General features: G+C 49.8%; 1 long non-coding RNA gene across 1 annotated transcript; it reads left to right on the top strand.

The window, feature by feature from the left end:
* Positions 1-7,590: 7,590 nt before the first annotated feature.
* LOC135913895 (uncharacterized) lies at positions 7,591-10,752 on the top strand. The gene is made up of 2 exons (XR_010568146.2): positions 7,591-7,944; positions 10,624-10,752. It is a non-coding gene; the product is annotated as an uncharacterized lncRNA (long non-coding RNA).
* The last annotated feature ends 1,090 nt before the right edge of the window (positions 10,753-11,842 follow it).

The following is an 11,842-nucleotide window of genomic DNA, read 5'->3' as shown; positions in this document are numbered from 1 at the left end:
CCTGCGATCTCCAATTACCCCTGTGCTGCGCCAACCGATTCCAACTAGCGCCCGCGAATTTCCTAATTTCATCGCTCCACCTAGTGTTTTGTCATCCTCGATTGCGTTTCCCTTCTCTTGGTACCCATTCTGTAACCCTAATGGTCCAACGGTTATCTAACCGGCGCATTACATGACCTGCCCAGCTACATTTTTTCCTCTTGATGTCAATTAGAGTATCGTCTATACCCGTTCGCTCTCTGATCCAAACCGCTCTCTTTCTCTCTTAACGTCATGCCTAGCAATCTTCGTTTCATCGCTCTTTGCGCGGTCCTCAACTTGCTCTCAAGTCTCTGCCCCGTATACACTGGCAAAATGCACTGGGAAATGCACTGGCAAATGCACTGGCACTGCACATTTTGCACTGGCAAAATGCACTGATTGCACACTTTACTTCTCAAAAATAATGGTAAGCTTCCAGTCAGGATAGGATAGGAATAAACTTTATTTGTCAGGAGCTGGCAATGTCTGCCGTATGCGATCCAAGCTATTTTTATTCTTCTGTGAATTTCCTTCTCTGATCAGGGTTTCCTGTGATCAATTGACCTAGGTAAACGTATTACTTCACAGTCTATAGTGGCCGACTGGCGATCCTGATCTCTTGTTCCTTTGCCCGGCTATTTATCATTATCTTAATCTTCTGCATTATAATATTCAACCCCACTCTTACACTGGCTCTGTTAAGGTCTCCAATCATTTGTTGTAACTCGTCTGCATTGTTGTTGAATAAAACAATGTCATCGGCAAACCGAAGGTTGCTGAGATATTTGCCCTCGATCTTTACTCCTAAGCCTTCCCTGTTTAATAGCTTGAATTCTCCTAAGCACGCAGTGAATAGCTTTGGAGAAATTGTGTCTCCCTGTCTGACCCCTTTCCCTATAGGTATCTCCCTGCTTTTCTTGTGTAGAATTAAGCTAGGTGTAGAACCTCTGTAGATATCCTTACGCGAAGGACGAGTCAGTAAGACGAGAAACTATTTACAGATTATATTTACAACAACGGTTGCAGCGCTGACCGGTTAGATTCACAGCACGAGCCCAGTTCGTTCTTCCTCCTCTTTTCTGGAGTGATGGCGCCTACGGGCCTCGTTCAAACAAATACCACACGCATGTAGCAATATTTTCCAAGCTTTTTACGTAAGCTTTCTGTACTCCTTGATTACGTAGTGCCTCTATGATTGCTGGTATCTCTACTGAATCAAATGCCTTTTCGTAATCTATATAAGCCACATAGAGAGGCTTATTGTACTCTGCAGATTTCGCGATAACCTGATTGACGACATGGGTGTGATCCACTGTAAAGTATCTCTTCCTGAAGCCAGCCTGTCCCCTTGGTTGACAAAATCCAGTGTTGCCCTCATTCTATTGGAGATTATTTTGGTAAATATTTTATATAATACTGGGAGCAAGCTAATGGTCCCATAATTTTTCAATTCTTTAACGTCTCCCTTTTTGTGGATTAGTATAATGTCTGCATTCTTCCAGTTTTCTGGGACCCTTGGATTCGATAGAGACTTCGTATAAAGAGCCGCCAGTTTTCCAAGCATTATGTCTCCTCCATCTTTGATTAAATCGACTGTTATTCCACCTTATCCTCCCGCTCTTCATCGTTTCATGTCTTGCAGGGCCCTTCTGACCTCATCGTTAGGTATAGGAGGAGTTTCAGCATCCTGTTCATTACTGTTTCTAAGTGAACTATCGTGACTCCTCTGGGTACTGTATACAGGTCAGCTTAGAATTTTTCCGATTATTTTACTATATCTTCAAGATTGCTGATGATATTATCCTTCTTATCTTTTAGTGCATACATCATGGTTTGTCCTATGCCAGGTTTCTTTTCTACTGATTTCAGGCTGCGTTCATTTTTTACGGCTTGTTCACTCTTTCTCATGTTATAGTTTCGAATATCAGTTATTTTCGCCTTGTTGATCAGTTTTGACAGTTCCGCGAATTGCGTAACGCTGTGCGGCCGCCAGTCCCATAGAACCGCGTAGAGCGCAGGACTCTGCGATTCTAGACGTAGTGCGCTCACTGCGAAAGGTTAGAAAAACACGCACATAAGCACAGCAGTGAAGTGGCTACGTGAGGCGGTTCGACCGATAACTGTAGAAGCGTCATTCAAAACAAGTAATTGTTCTCCACTTCCGGCGGCGTTTTCTCTACTTCCTTTTTAAATAAAAAGATGTTGGTCGATAAATATTCTCATAAACAACGGTTAACTTTTTTATTATTCGCTTTTGCTTGCAGTTTGGTTGTTGCCTTGGCTCTCTCCCTTAGTAGATCGCTTAATTTCTCAACTCCTTGCGATTTTTGTTTCCAGTTGCCAATTTTGCACGAAAAGTGCTATACAGTTAGGAAAAAACAGACGAGGTAACGGGCGACAGTCATCTTGCTTAAGGGTTTAAGGGTTATTGCAGGGTTTCATGATGGACGCTCTTTCACATTATTTTATTTCCGCCCTTATCTAACCCATATCACGTGTATATTGTTCCGGGCATCTGCCAGCGTCGCGGCGAGCCGTAACTCAAGGAAATAATGAAGCAAAGGGATAACTTAAACGCAACTGGCGTTTTCTCCGGCCACAACTCGTTCCATGAGAGTACAGACCAGCTGAGTAACAGCCGCATCCCTCTCCTTGTCCCAGGATCAGCCTAAACAAAGAAGGTTGAACTAACAAAAGCAACAACAAAAGCAACGGCTATGCGCGTGACGGTTGAATAGATGGTGACAACTGAACGCATTTCGAGTTAATCGCGCGGGTGCGGAATCTATGAGACAACTGTCCTTCACATTACAAGAGATGCCGATAACTACCGCCATCTAAAAGGAGTGAAAAAGGCAGCATAATGCTGACCGATGAACAGCTGCTAATCTCAACATTGATCTGGAGGCGCTTTAGGAATGGGTCAGGAGGGGTGGCGTGGGTGGGGAGGGGGGGGGGGTATGCCGCTTGATTTCGGGGGGGGGGGGGGGGCGGGCACCCCCCTGGGTACGTGCCTGGCATAATCATTGATCGGGACATCTGCTAGAGTCCTCATGTGGCCTACCTAAAGAAGCGCCTGACGGATGTTGCTAATGTGTTTAAGTTTCTTGGACGAAAAGTCTGGGGTACGTCAGTACGTGGAATGATGCAACTATACAGTACGCTCTTTCTTGGGTACTTGCGATACAGCTTGCCTGTGCTGACCAACATCTGCAGAAGCAATATCCGTACACTCGAAAGCGTCCAGGCCCAGGCACTTAGAGCGGGTCTTGGATTGCCGCGGTGCTCGTCAACAGCTAAAACAATTGCCATTGCACACGATTCCCCAGCCAAAGCCCATATAGTCATAGAAGCTAGCACTCAGAGCACACGTAAGACACTTTGCCCGAGCCACCACCCATCATCTAGCATCACTGCCAGAGGAGCGACCACGTGCCTCCTTTTGTGAAACAGTCCTGCCCTATCGTGCATACCTTCCATCAGGTTACACAGCTCCAGCGAAAGTTCCGTTTCCCCCATGGTGCTTGGCTCAAGCAAAGATTCTACTAATGGTACCAGGAATACGAACAAAAGCTCTCGTCTCCAGCACTCAAGCAGCTTTCACTGCTCTTGCTGTACGACACATACAACGAGCATCACCATATATTGACACGTGTACTTATCTTTATCGGGCGACCACGTTTCGCCGCTTAACTGTTATCGCACAGCGCGGGACGCGCCTGCATGCATCCGACGTTTCTGGAAAGTTATCGATGCTTCTACCCGGCTGTCTGTTGTCGCTGAACCTTGTGTTATCTGATTTTATCGCGTAACGCGAATGGTGTAGAACTTCGTGGAAGGCACGCGGGTCCGAACGATTAGTCTGGAACATTCGACGAATGCTTTATAAAAGCCGACGCGCTTGACCCGCTGATCAGATTTTCGACGATCGCCGACCGTGTTCGCCGCTATCGTTGTGCTATAAGTGTAGCCTGTTTTGTGGGCACAGGTTCGCCCAATAAAAGTTAGTTTTCTTGTTCACAGTATTGCTACTGTGTTCTTAACGTCACCACCACGTGACATCTGGTGGAGGTGCTTTGCGTTCATGCACCGGACGCCCCCCCAAAGCCGTGACCCAAGCCCTCACTCGGAAGACACCAACGTCGACAAGAACCAGCGAGGTAGCCGCAGGCTGCAAGGACTGCCCCCGGAACACGGACTTTTGCCCGAGACGACTAGAAGGATGGCCACCAAGTCCACCCCAATGGCAGCACCAGCGTCACCCGTCGTGCTGCAGCAGCCTAGGGAGCCTCCGACGTTCCGCGGTTCAACTTTCGAGGACCCGGAAAGCTGGCTTGAGACGTACGAAAGAGTCGCTACCTTTAACAACCGGAACAGCGACGACAAACTGCGATATGTGTTCTTCGCTTTGGAAGACGCGGCCAGGACGTGGTTCGAAAACCGAGAAGCCACCTTAACAACCTGGGAACTTTTCCGAAGCGGCTTCCTGAAGACATTCGCAAGCGTCGTACGCCGAGAACGAGCCCAAGCGCTACTAGAAACCCGGGTGCAGCTACCTAATGAGACGACCGCGATCTACACGGAAGAAATGAGCCGTCTCTTCCGCCACGCCGACCCTGAAATGCCCGAGGAGAAGAAAGTCTGCCTGCTGATGTGTGGTGTGAAGGAGGAACTTTTTGGCGGAATGGTACGAAGCCCACCGAAGACCGTCGACGAGTTTCTTCACGAGGCCACCAGCATCGAGAAGACACTCGAGATGCGAAACCGGCAATTCGACCGCCGCACGACCTCGACAAACTACGTCGGAGTTCAGTCACTGGCCGCCGACGACCTACGCGAGACTATCCGAGCTGTCGTGCGGGAGGAGCTACAAAAGCTGTTCCCATCATCACAGCCTCAAGTGGCTTCGATTGCCGACGCCGTGCATGAGGAACTCCAACAACAACTTGGAGTAGCCCCCGGCGGCGTAGGTCACCGCAAGCGATGACCTACGCCGCCGTCGCACGCCGTCAAGGACCCCCTCCGCGACCACGCCAGGGCCCTGTCACGCCACAGTTTCGTCGTCCGCCGCCGCCGCCGCCAGCACGACCACCCGTCGCCCAGCGCACCTACGCGAAGAAGACGGACATCTGGCGTGCTCCTGACCACCGCCCGCTCTGCTACCACTGCGGAGAAGCGGGTCACGTCTACCGACGATGTCCGTACCGGGAGATGGGACTGCGAGGTTTCGCCGTCAACGCGCCGCGTCCACAGCTTGGCGAGCGCCCACGTGACATCGCCGATTACCTCGCCGCTACTCAGTGGAGCCCTCGACGGCCGTCCCGTTCGCCATCACCAGGCCGCTACCTGTCGCCGCAGCGCCGACCATACACTGGCCCAGCCCGGGGCCGGTCAGCGAGCCCATATCCGGAAAACTAAAAGCAGCAACCGATGGAGGTGCGGTTGCTGTTCGTCGAACTGACGACGACAAAACGATCTCGACGACATAACAACGACACGCCGCCGTCCCGACGAAGTCAGGAAGGCAAGACTACACCGACGAACGACGACTTGACGACGCGACGTTCCAACTTCAGTTCAACACGACGCAGCCGTGATCCGACGCCAAGACCCAACTGCAACGCCAGACAAAGAACCACCGACCTCGACGTACTTCTCGACGGCCACGCAGTCACTGCCTTAGTCGACACAGAGGCCGATTACTCCGTAATGAGTGGACACATCGCCGCCCAGTTGAAGAAGGTTAAGACTGCATGGGAGGGCCCCCAAATTCGGACCGCTGGAGGACACCTGATTACGCCGACAGGGATCTGCACGGCAAGAATTACCGTTCATGACCGGACTTACCCTGCCACCTTCGTTGTCCTCCAACAGTGTTCACGAGACGTCATTCTCGGCATGGACTTCTTGAATCAGTATGGCGCAGTCATCGACCTGAAGTCGAAATCGATAACGCTGTCACAAGATCAAGCGATACCACCGGAGACCTATCGTAGTCAACACGCCTTGAGTGTGCTCGAAGATCAAGTGAGCATCCCGCCGCGTTCCAGCATTATTATTTCCGTCGGCACTGAAACACCCGCTGACGTGGAAGGCGTAATCGAGGGTGACCAACATCTACTGCTCGACCGTGAAATTTGCGTCGCAAGAGGGATCGCTCGACTCCACGCAGGGCAAGTGGAAGTTATGCTAACCAACTTCAGCCAAGAGTTCAAGCACATCAACAAGGGCACGACAATCGCATACATCGAGGAAACTGTGGAAACCAGCAATGCCTTTGTCCTCTCGGATTCAGCCGTATCTACCCCGATGAGCATTATCCCCAAACCAGACTTCAACGTGAATCCAAGTCTTCCTATGAGTAAGCAGCAACAGATCAGAACTCTTCTCCGACGATACAAAGACTGCTTTTCGACGTCATCGAGGATTCGACAAACACCAGTTGCAAAGCATCGCATAATAACCGAAGAGAGCGCTCGACCACTCCGCCAGAGCCCTTACCGAGTTTCGACGCGAGAACGTGAAGCTATTAGGCAACAAGTCGACGAAATGCTGCGCGACGACATCATCCAGCCGTCGAAAAGCCCGTGGGCCTCTCCTGTAGTCCTGGTAAAGAAAAAGGACGGAACCCTACGCTTCTGCGTCGATTATCGTCGACTGAACAAGATCACGAAGAAGGATGTGTACCCCCTTCCACGGATAGACGACGCATTGGACCGGCTCTGCAACGCTAAATACTTCTCTTCGATGGACCTCAAGTCTGGCTACTGGCAAATAGAAGTCGACGAGAGAGATCGCGAAAAGACTGCCTTCATCACGCCAGACGGCCTGTACGAGTTCAAGGTCATGCCATTCGGACTGTGCTCGGCGCCTGCAACGTTTCAGCGCGTCATGGACACGGTGTTAGCCGGACTGAAGTGGCAGACGTGCCTTGTTTACCTGGATGACGTCGTTGTCTTCGCCGGGAATTTCGACGATCACCTTAGACGGCTTGCGACCGTGTTAGAAGCGTCATCAGGGCTCACTCATCAGGGCTCACTCAGGGCTCACTCTGAAGCCGGAAAAGTGCCGTTTCGCTTACGATGAGCTTTTGTTCCTAGGCCACGTGATCAGCAAATCAGGAGTACGCCCCGACCCACAGAAGACAGCTGCCATCGCAAAGTTCCCGCAGCCAACCGACAAGAAGGCAGTGCGCAGATTCCTTGGCATGTGTGCCTACTATAGGCGCTTTGTCAAGGACTTTTCACGCATCGCGGAGCCGCTAACACATCTAACCAAATGTGATGTCGCGTTCAAGTGGGAAACGCCTCAGGCCAAGGCATTTCAAGAACTCAAACGACGCATGCAGTCGCCGCCGGTACTTGCGCACTTCGACGAGGACGCCGATACCGAAATCCACACTGACGCCAGTAGCCTAGGCCTCGGTGCCGTCCTAGTCCAGAGGAAAGAAGGACTTAAAAGGGTGATATCATAGAGAAAGGGATTGAACAAGAGCGGACACTCGGCGAAAATTGGAAACAGGAAACACGTCACGCTGTACTTTTAACATCGACGAATTGGGGTCGCGAGCATCGAGAAAAAAAAGAATGTGAAATGAGATTAACAGAAATTGTTTTATTTTTTTTATTCTTTCCCGGAAAAATTAAAAATATCTGCGTATAAATTAAGTTAAACTTTGCGGCTTACTTTCGTTGCCTAGCGACAGGCGAACTGGCGAATGACGAGCCAAATGTTTACGTCATTCGTCAGACTCACCGCCGAAGCGAGAGCGACCGACCGCGCGTCCGAGCGTTGGCCTGTTTGGTCACCCGTCTGACTGTTTTTCTATTTTGGGATTTAGCCTGGTTTGGTGGCCTCCCGGCGAATTATTGCGTTCATTCGGAACTTCGACAAGGCAGCACTGCACTATTGGACTACGGCAAGGTGAGAAACTTTGTTCGACAGTCTGCGACGCACTTCAAGCAATTAGGCTTACTGCCCGGCAACTAGGTTAGACTTGTGACGCAGTTAACGAAAAACAGCGTGGCCGTCGTGGAGCAGTTAATTTGAATTAAAGAATCGCACTGGAAGATGTTTGCGACGCTTCCTGTAAGCCCCAATATTGTTTTAACTAATTTCGGTAGTTTTTGGGCACGTTAGTCGCACAGGGTGCTGTGACGCAGTTTCGCATGTACTGAATTTTACTGCGAGAAGTTTTGGCGCTTTCTCTGACTGCCAACATTATTGAAACTAATTTCATTACTTTTTGGGCCACCTTTCGAGCACAGTGGGTGCGCCTGGCGCTGTGACTCGGTTAGCGAAAATCAGCTCGGCCGTGGTGCGCGGTTTCGCGCTTTAATGCACTGACAAGTTCATGACGCTGTTCTTTCTCTGACGCTAAACATTGTTGAAAATTATTTTCGACACTTTTATGTTATGAGGCCCGCTCGCCGCGCCTGTTGTGACGCAGCGAAAAGCAGCTCGGTCGTGGTGACAGTTATGCCATCTTCGACTGGTCGTTTCTGAGCGCTCTGGAGCGCTCTCGCGAGCGGCGTTGTCTTCGGCTGGTTGAGAGAGGGACGACGAACGCTCGTCCCGCCGGCGCGTCCGCCGGTTTTCCTGGCAGCGCCGGGAGCTTTCGATAAGCGAAACATCGGACGTTGGTAGTAGTCACGTGGTTTAGCATCTGCCATTGCCTCCTCCTAGAGCGACTCGCACGTTTGGCTTGCGCGCTCGTCCTCTACCTCTGAGCTCGGGGAACGCCGGATCTGCCCGACTCTGCTTCGGGGGATGGAAGCGACCAGCCGAAGATAGCATTAGTTTGGCGCGTACTGAATCTTACTCCGACAAATTTGTCGCAATTTTTATGTCCCCGCAACAATTTAAGCCTTCTTTCGGTACCCACGCTTGTCGAAAACGCGACGAGCAATCGTCAAGAGTGATAACACGGGAGTGCGTTGCTTGCGCCTTTCAGAACGCAGAAGTGATAAGCCAAGGAGCTCAAACGCCAGGAACTAGGGGTGTGCGAATACTGAAATTTTCGAATACGAATCGAATACGAATAAGGCGAAAAACTGTCTTCGAATATCGAATCGAATATCGAATATGTGTGCAGTGTTAAAAAATTGCAAAGCGAGGTAACAATAGCTTTATTATCCTTTTAAATATAATATTGCATTTTACAAGGCTGCTTCAGGTTAAAGAGGTACTCATTATAGATAATGGACCCGGGTAATGCTCTCAGTCAGGTAAAACGCTTGTTGCAGATTGTCGTGATGAAAATTAACTGCTCAATATGGCCAGAAAGTAAACGCTCTCTATGCACTGTCACATTCACACCGGTAGAAAAGACTCTTTCACTAGAAACTGAGGTGGCAGGGATCGCCAAATACTTCCGGGGAGTGCACTTAAAAGCGGGTACCTGAAGCGGCAGATGGACTGCCACCATTCACAAGGATTCATGCCCCATTCCAGAAGAGGCTTTTCGGCGTAGTCTGTAACTTCCCTCTCGGGGGCAGATGCCAAATGTGTCTTCTCCTTGTTCATCACTAGGTCGTCAAAAGCATTCCATACACTCAATACCACCACTAAACACGATGTTGACGCTGGCACGGCAGTGTCCCCACTGAGTTCCATGACAGCTGCCTGAAGCTCTGTTGTCACAAAATCTTTCAGCCAGATCATCTGACCAGATGCCTGATGAACTTTGGCTTTAAAGCGCCGATCAAGAAACATGCCAAGGCTGGCCACTCCATCAAATTCGCACTGCGGACAACGAGTCTTGATACATTTTGCAACAATGTTAGCAAACCCTGAGTTGCCTTTGCGACCTTCAAGGCAATGGTGCATTCAAAAAGTAATTGAAATTATAAAGGTTGGTAAAAAGAAACCGAAGCTGATCATGTCTCAAGGGCCTGAAGCAGATAGACTGAAACAGAGCATACAGATAATGAGCGGATCGTGCGAAGTTCTCAGCTAATAAACATGTTCTTAGGAGAATGCGGAGCAAGCATGCAATTCGTTAATCGCTCAATTATTCACAGTCGGTCCAAATATTCGCCGTTTCCACCGTTATTCGGCCGTCCTCGAATATTCGGGAACTTCCGAATATGCATTTCTCGAATCGAATACGCTTCGAATAAGGAAAATATTTGATTCGTATTCGAAATTTCGAATATTCGCACACCCCTACCAGGAACTAGTAACTCGAAAATTCTGTCCTCTGAACGGCGCCCACGCATTTTGTCTTGAGTGCGAGTAGAAGGAATTCTGCGAGCGTCCAGCATGCTCTGGTTGAGAGCCTCTGTTGTGGCCACCTCTGTGTATTCGTAGCGTACTATCGCGTCGGTTGTAGCCAAGTTCGCGAAACGCGCCGTTGCCCGCGCATTCGTGCCATTAAAGTGCAGGAAATAAGTATTGGGAAGAGGGGAATGTTTGGAATTAGAATGTGTTTGTGGTATGTATGATATTGCTTGGGATGAGTCGGGTATTTTCTACGCCGTGTGTGTAAATACGAACTGCTTTTGTTTGTAATGCCACCCACTCACCACTTTCGCACGCTTCGCCTCTACAGGCATTATTCTTAGATGTTAATACCAAAATAACGCTTGTAATTTTTTTCAGCTCACGTCGTCTGGTGGAGCTTCCTGCGGAAACTACTGCTGCTTACCTGGTGCCACAACGCTGGATGAATGCACAAAAAGCCCGCGACGAGCATTTACAAAGAATAAAATAAACGTTAATTTTTCCACATTTCACAAGGTGTCTTGCGTCGTTATGAAATTGCACGTGGCACATATTCAATGGAGGCTTGTGAAGATCGCGATCAATTTTACTTTATAAAATAATTTGCACATAAATATTTAATAAATAAAAAATAAATATGTAAATAAATATTTGCTGCAAAAGCAAAAAAAAAATAGAACGGAGCCGGCGTGACGCGCACCAGCTAGAATTCAAAACGCGCGCGCACAAAACCGAAACCGGAAGTGTGCTTCAGGTTTTAACATCGACGGCTTGGTGCGCTGCAGTCAATTCGGCCGCTGGGCTCTATGGCAGTGTCCCCTCTTATTGTATTCCTTTCTCTATGGTGATATCGTATGCTAGCCGGTCGCTGTCAAAAGCGGAAAGCAACTATTCTATGACTGAAAAGGAATGCCTCGCCATCATTTGGGCTACAGCTAAATTCCGCCCTTACCTCTATGGCAGGCCATTCAAAGTCGTCAGTGACCATCACGCATTGTGTTGACTAGCTAACTTAAAGGACCCTTCAGGACGGCTGGCGCGGTGGAGCCTCAGACTACAAGAATACGACGTCACGGTAATATACAAGTCCGGAAGAAAACACTCCGACGCCGACTGCTTATCGCGCGCCCCCATCGATCCCCCGCCGCAAGACGACGAGGACGACGACGCCTTCCTTGGGATAATAAGCGCGGAAGACTTCACTAAACAGCAACGAGCCGACCCGGAGCTAAAAGGTCTCGTCGAGTATTTGGAAGGGAACACCGACGTTGTCCCTAGGGCATTTAGGCGCGTGTTGTCTTCATTCACGCTACAGAACAACCTGCTCGTGAAGAAGAACTTCTCGCCAGTCCGCACCAGCTACCTTCTTGTTGTACCGTCAGCGCTGCGTCCAGAAATACTGCACGCCCTACACGACGATCCAACCGCTGGGCACCTCGGATTCTCCCGGACGCTGTCGAGAATACAGGAAAGGTATTACTGGCCACGTCTGACCGCCGACGTCGCCCGTTACGTCAAGACATGCCGAGACTGTCAACGACGCAAGACACCACCGACAAGGCCAGCAGGATTACTACAGCCGATCGAACCCCCTCGC

The sequence above is a fragment of the Dermacentor albipictus genome, unplaced genomic scaffold (assembly GCF_038994185.2).
Source record: "Dermacentor albipictus isolate Rhodes 1998 colony unplaced genomic scaffold, USDA_Dalb.pri_finalv2 scaffold_46, whole genome shotgun sequence".
Classification (NCBI taxonomy): Eukaryota; Metazoa; Arthropoda; class Arachnida; order Ixodida; family Ixodidae; genus Dermacentor; species Dermacentor albipictus.
The sequence above is the reverse complement of the archived record's forward strand: the minus strand, read 5'-3'. Positions and strand labels throughout refer to the sequence as shown.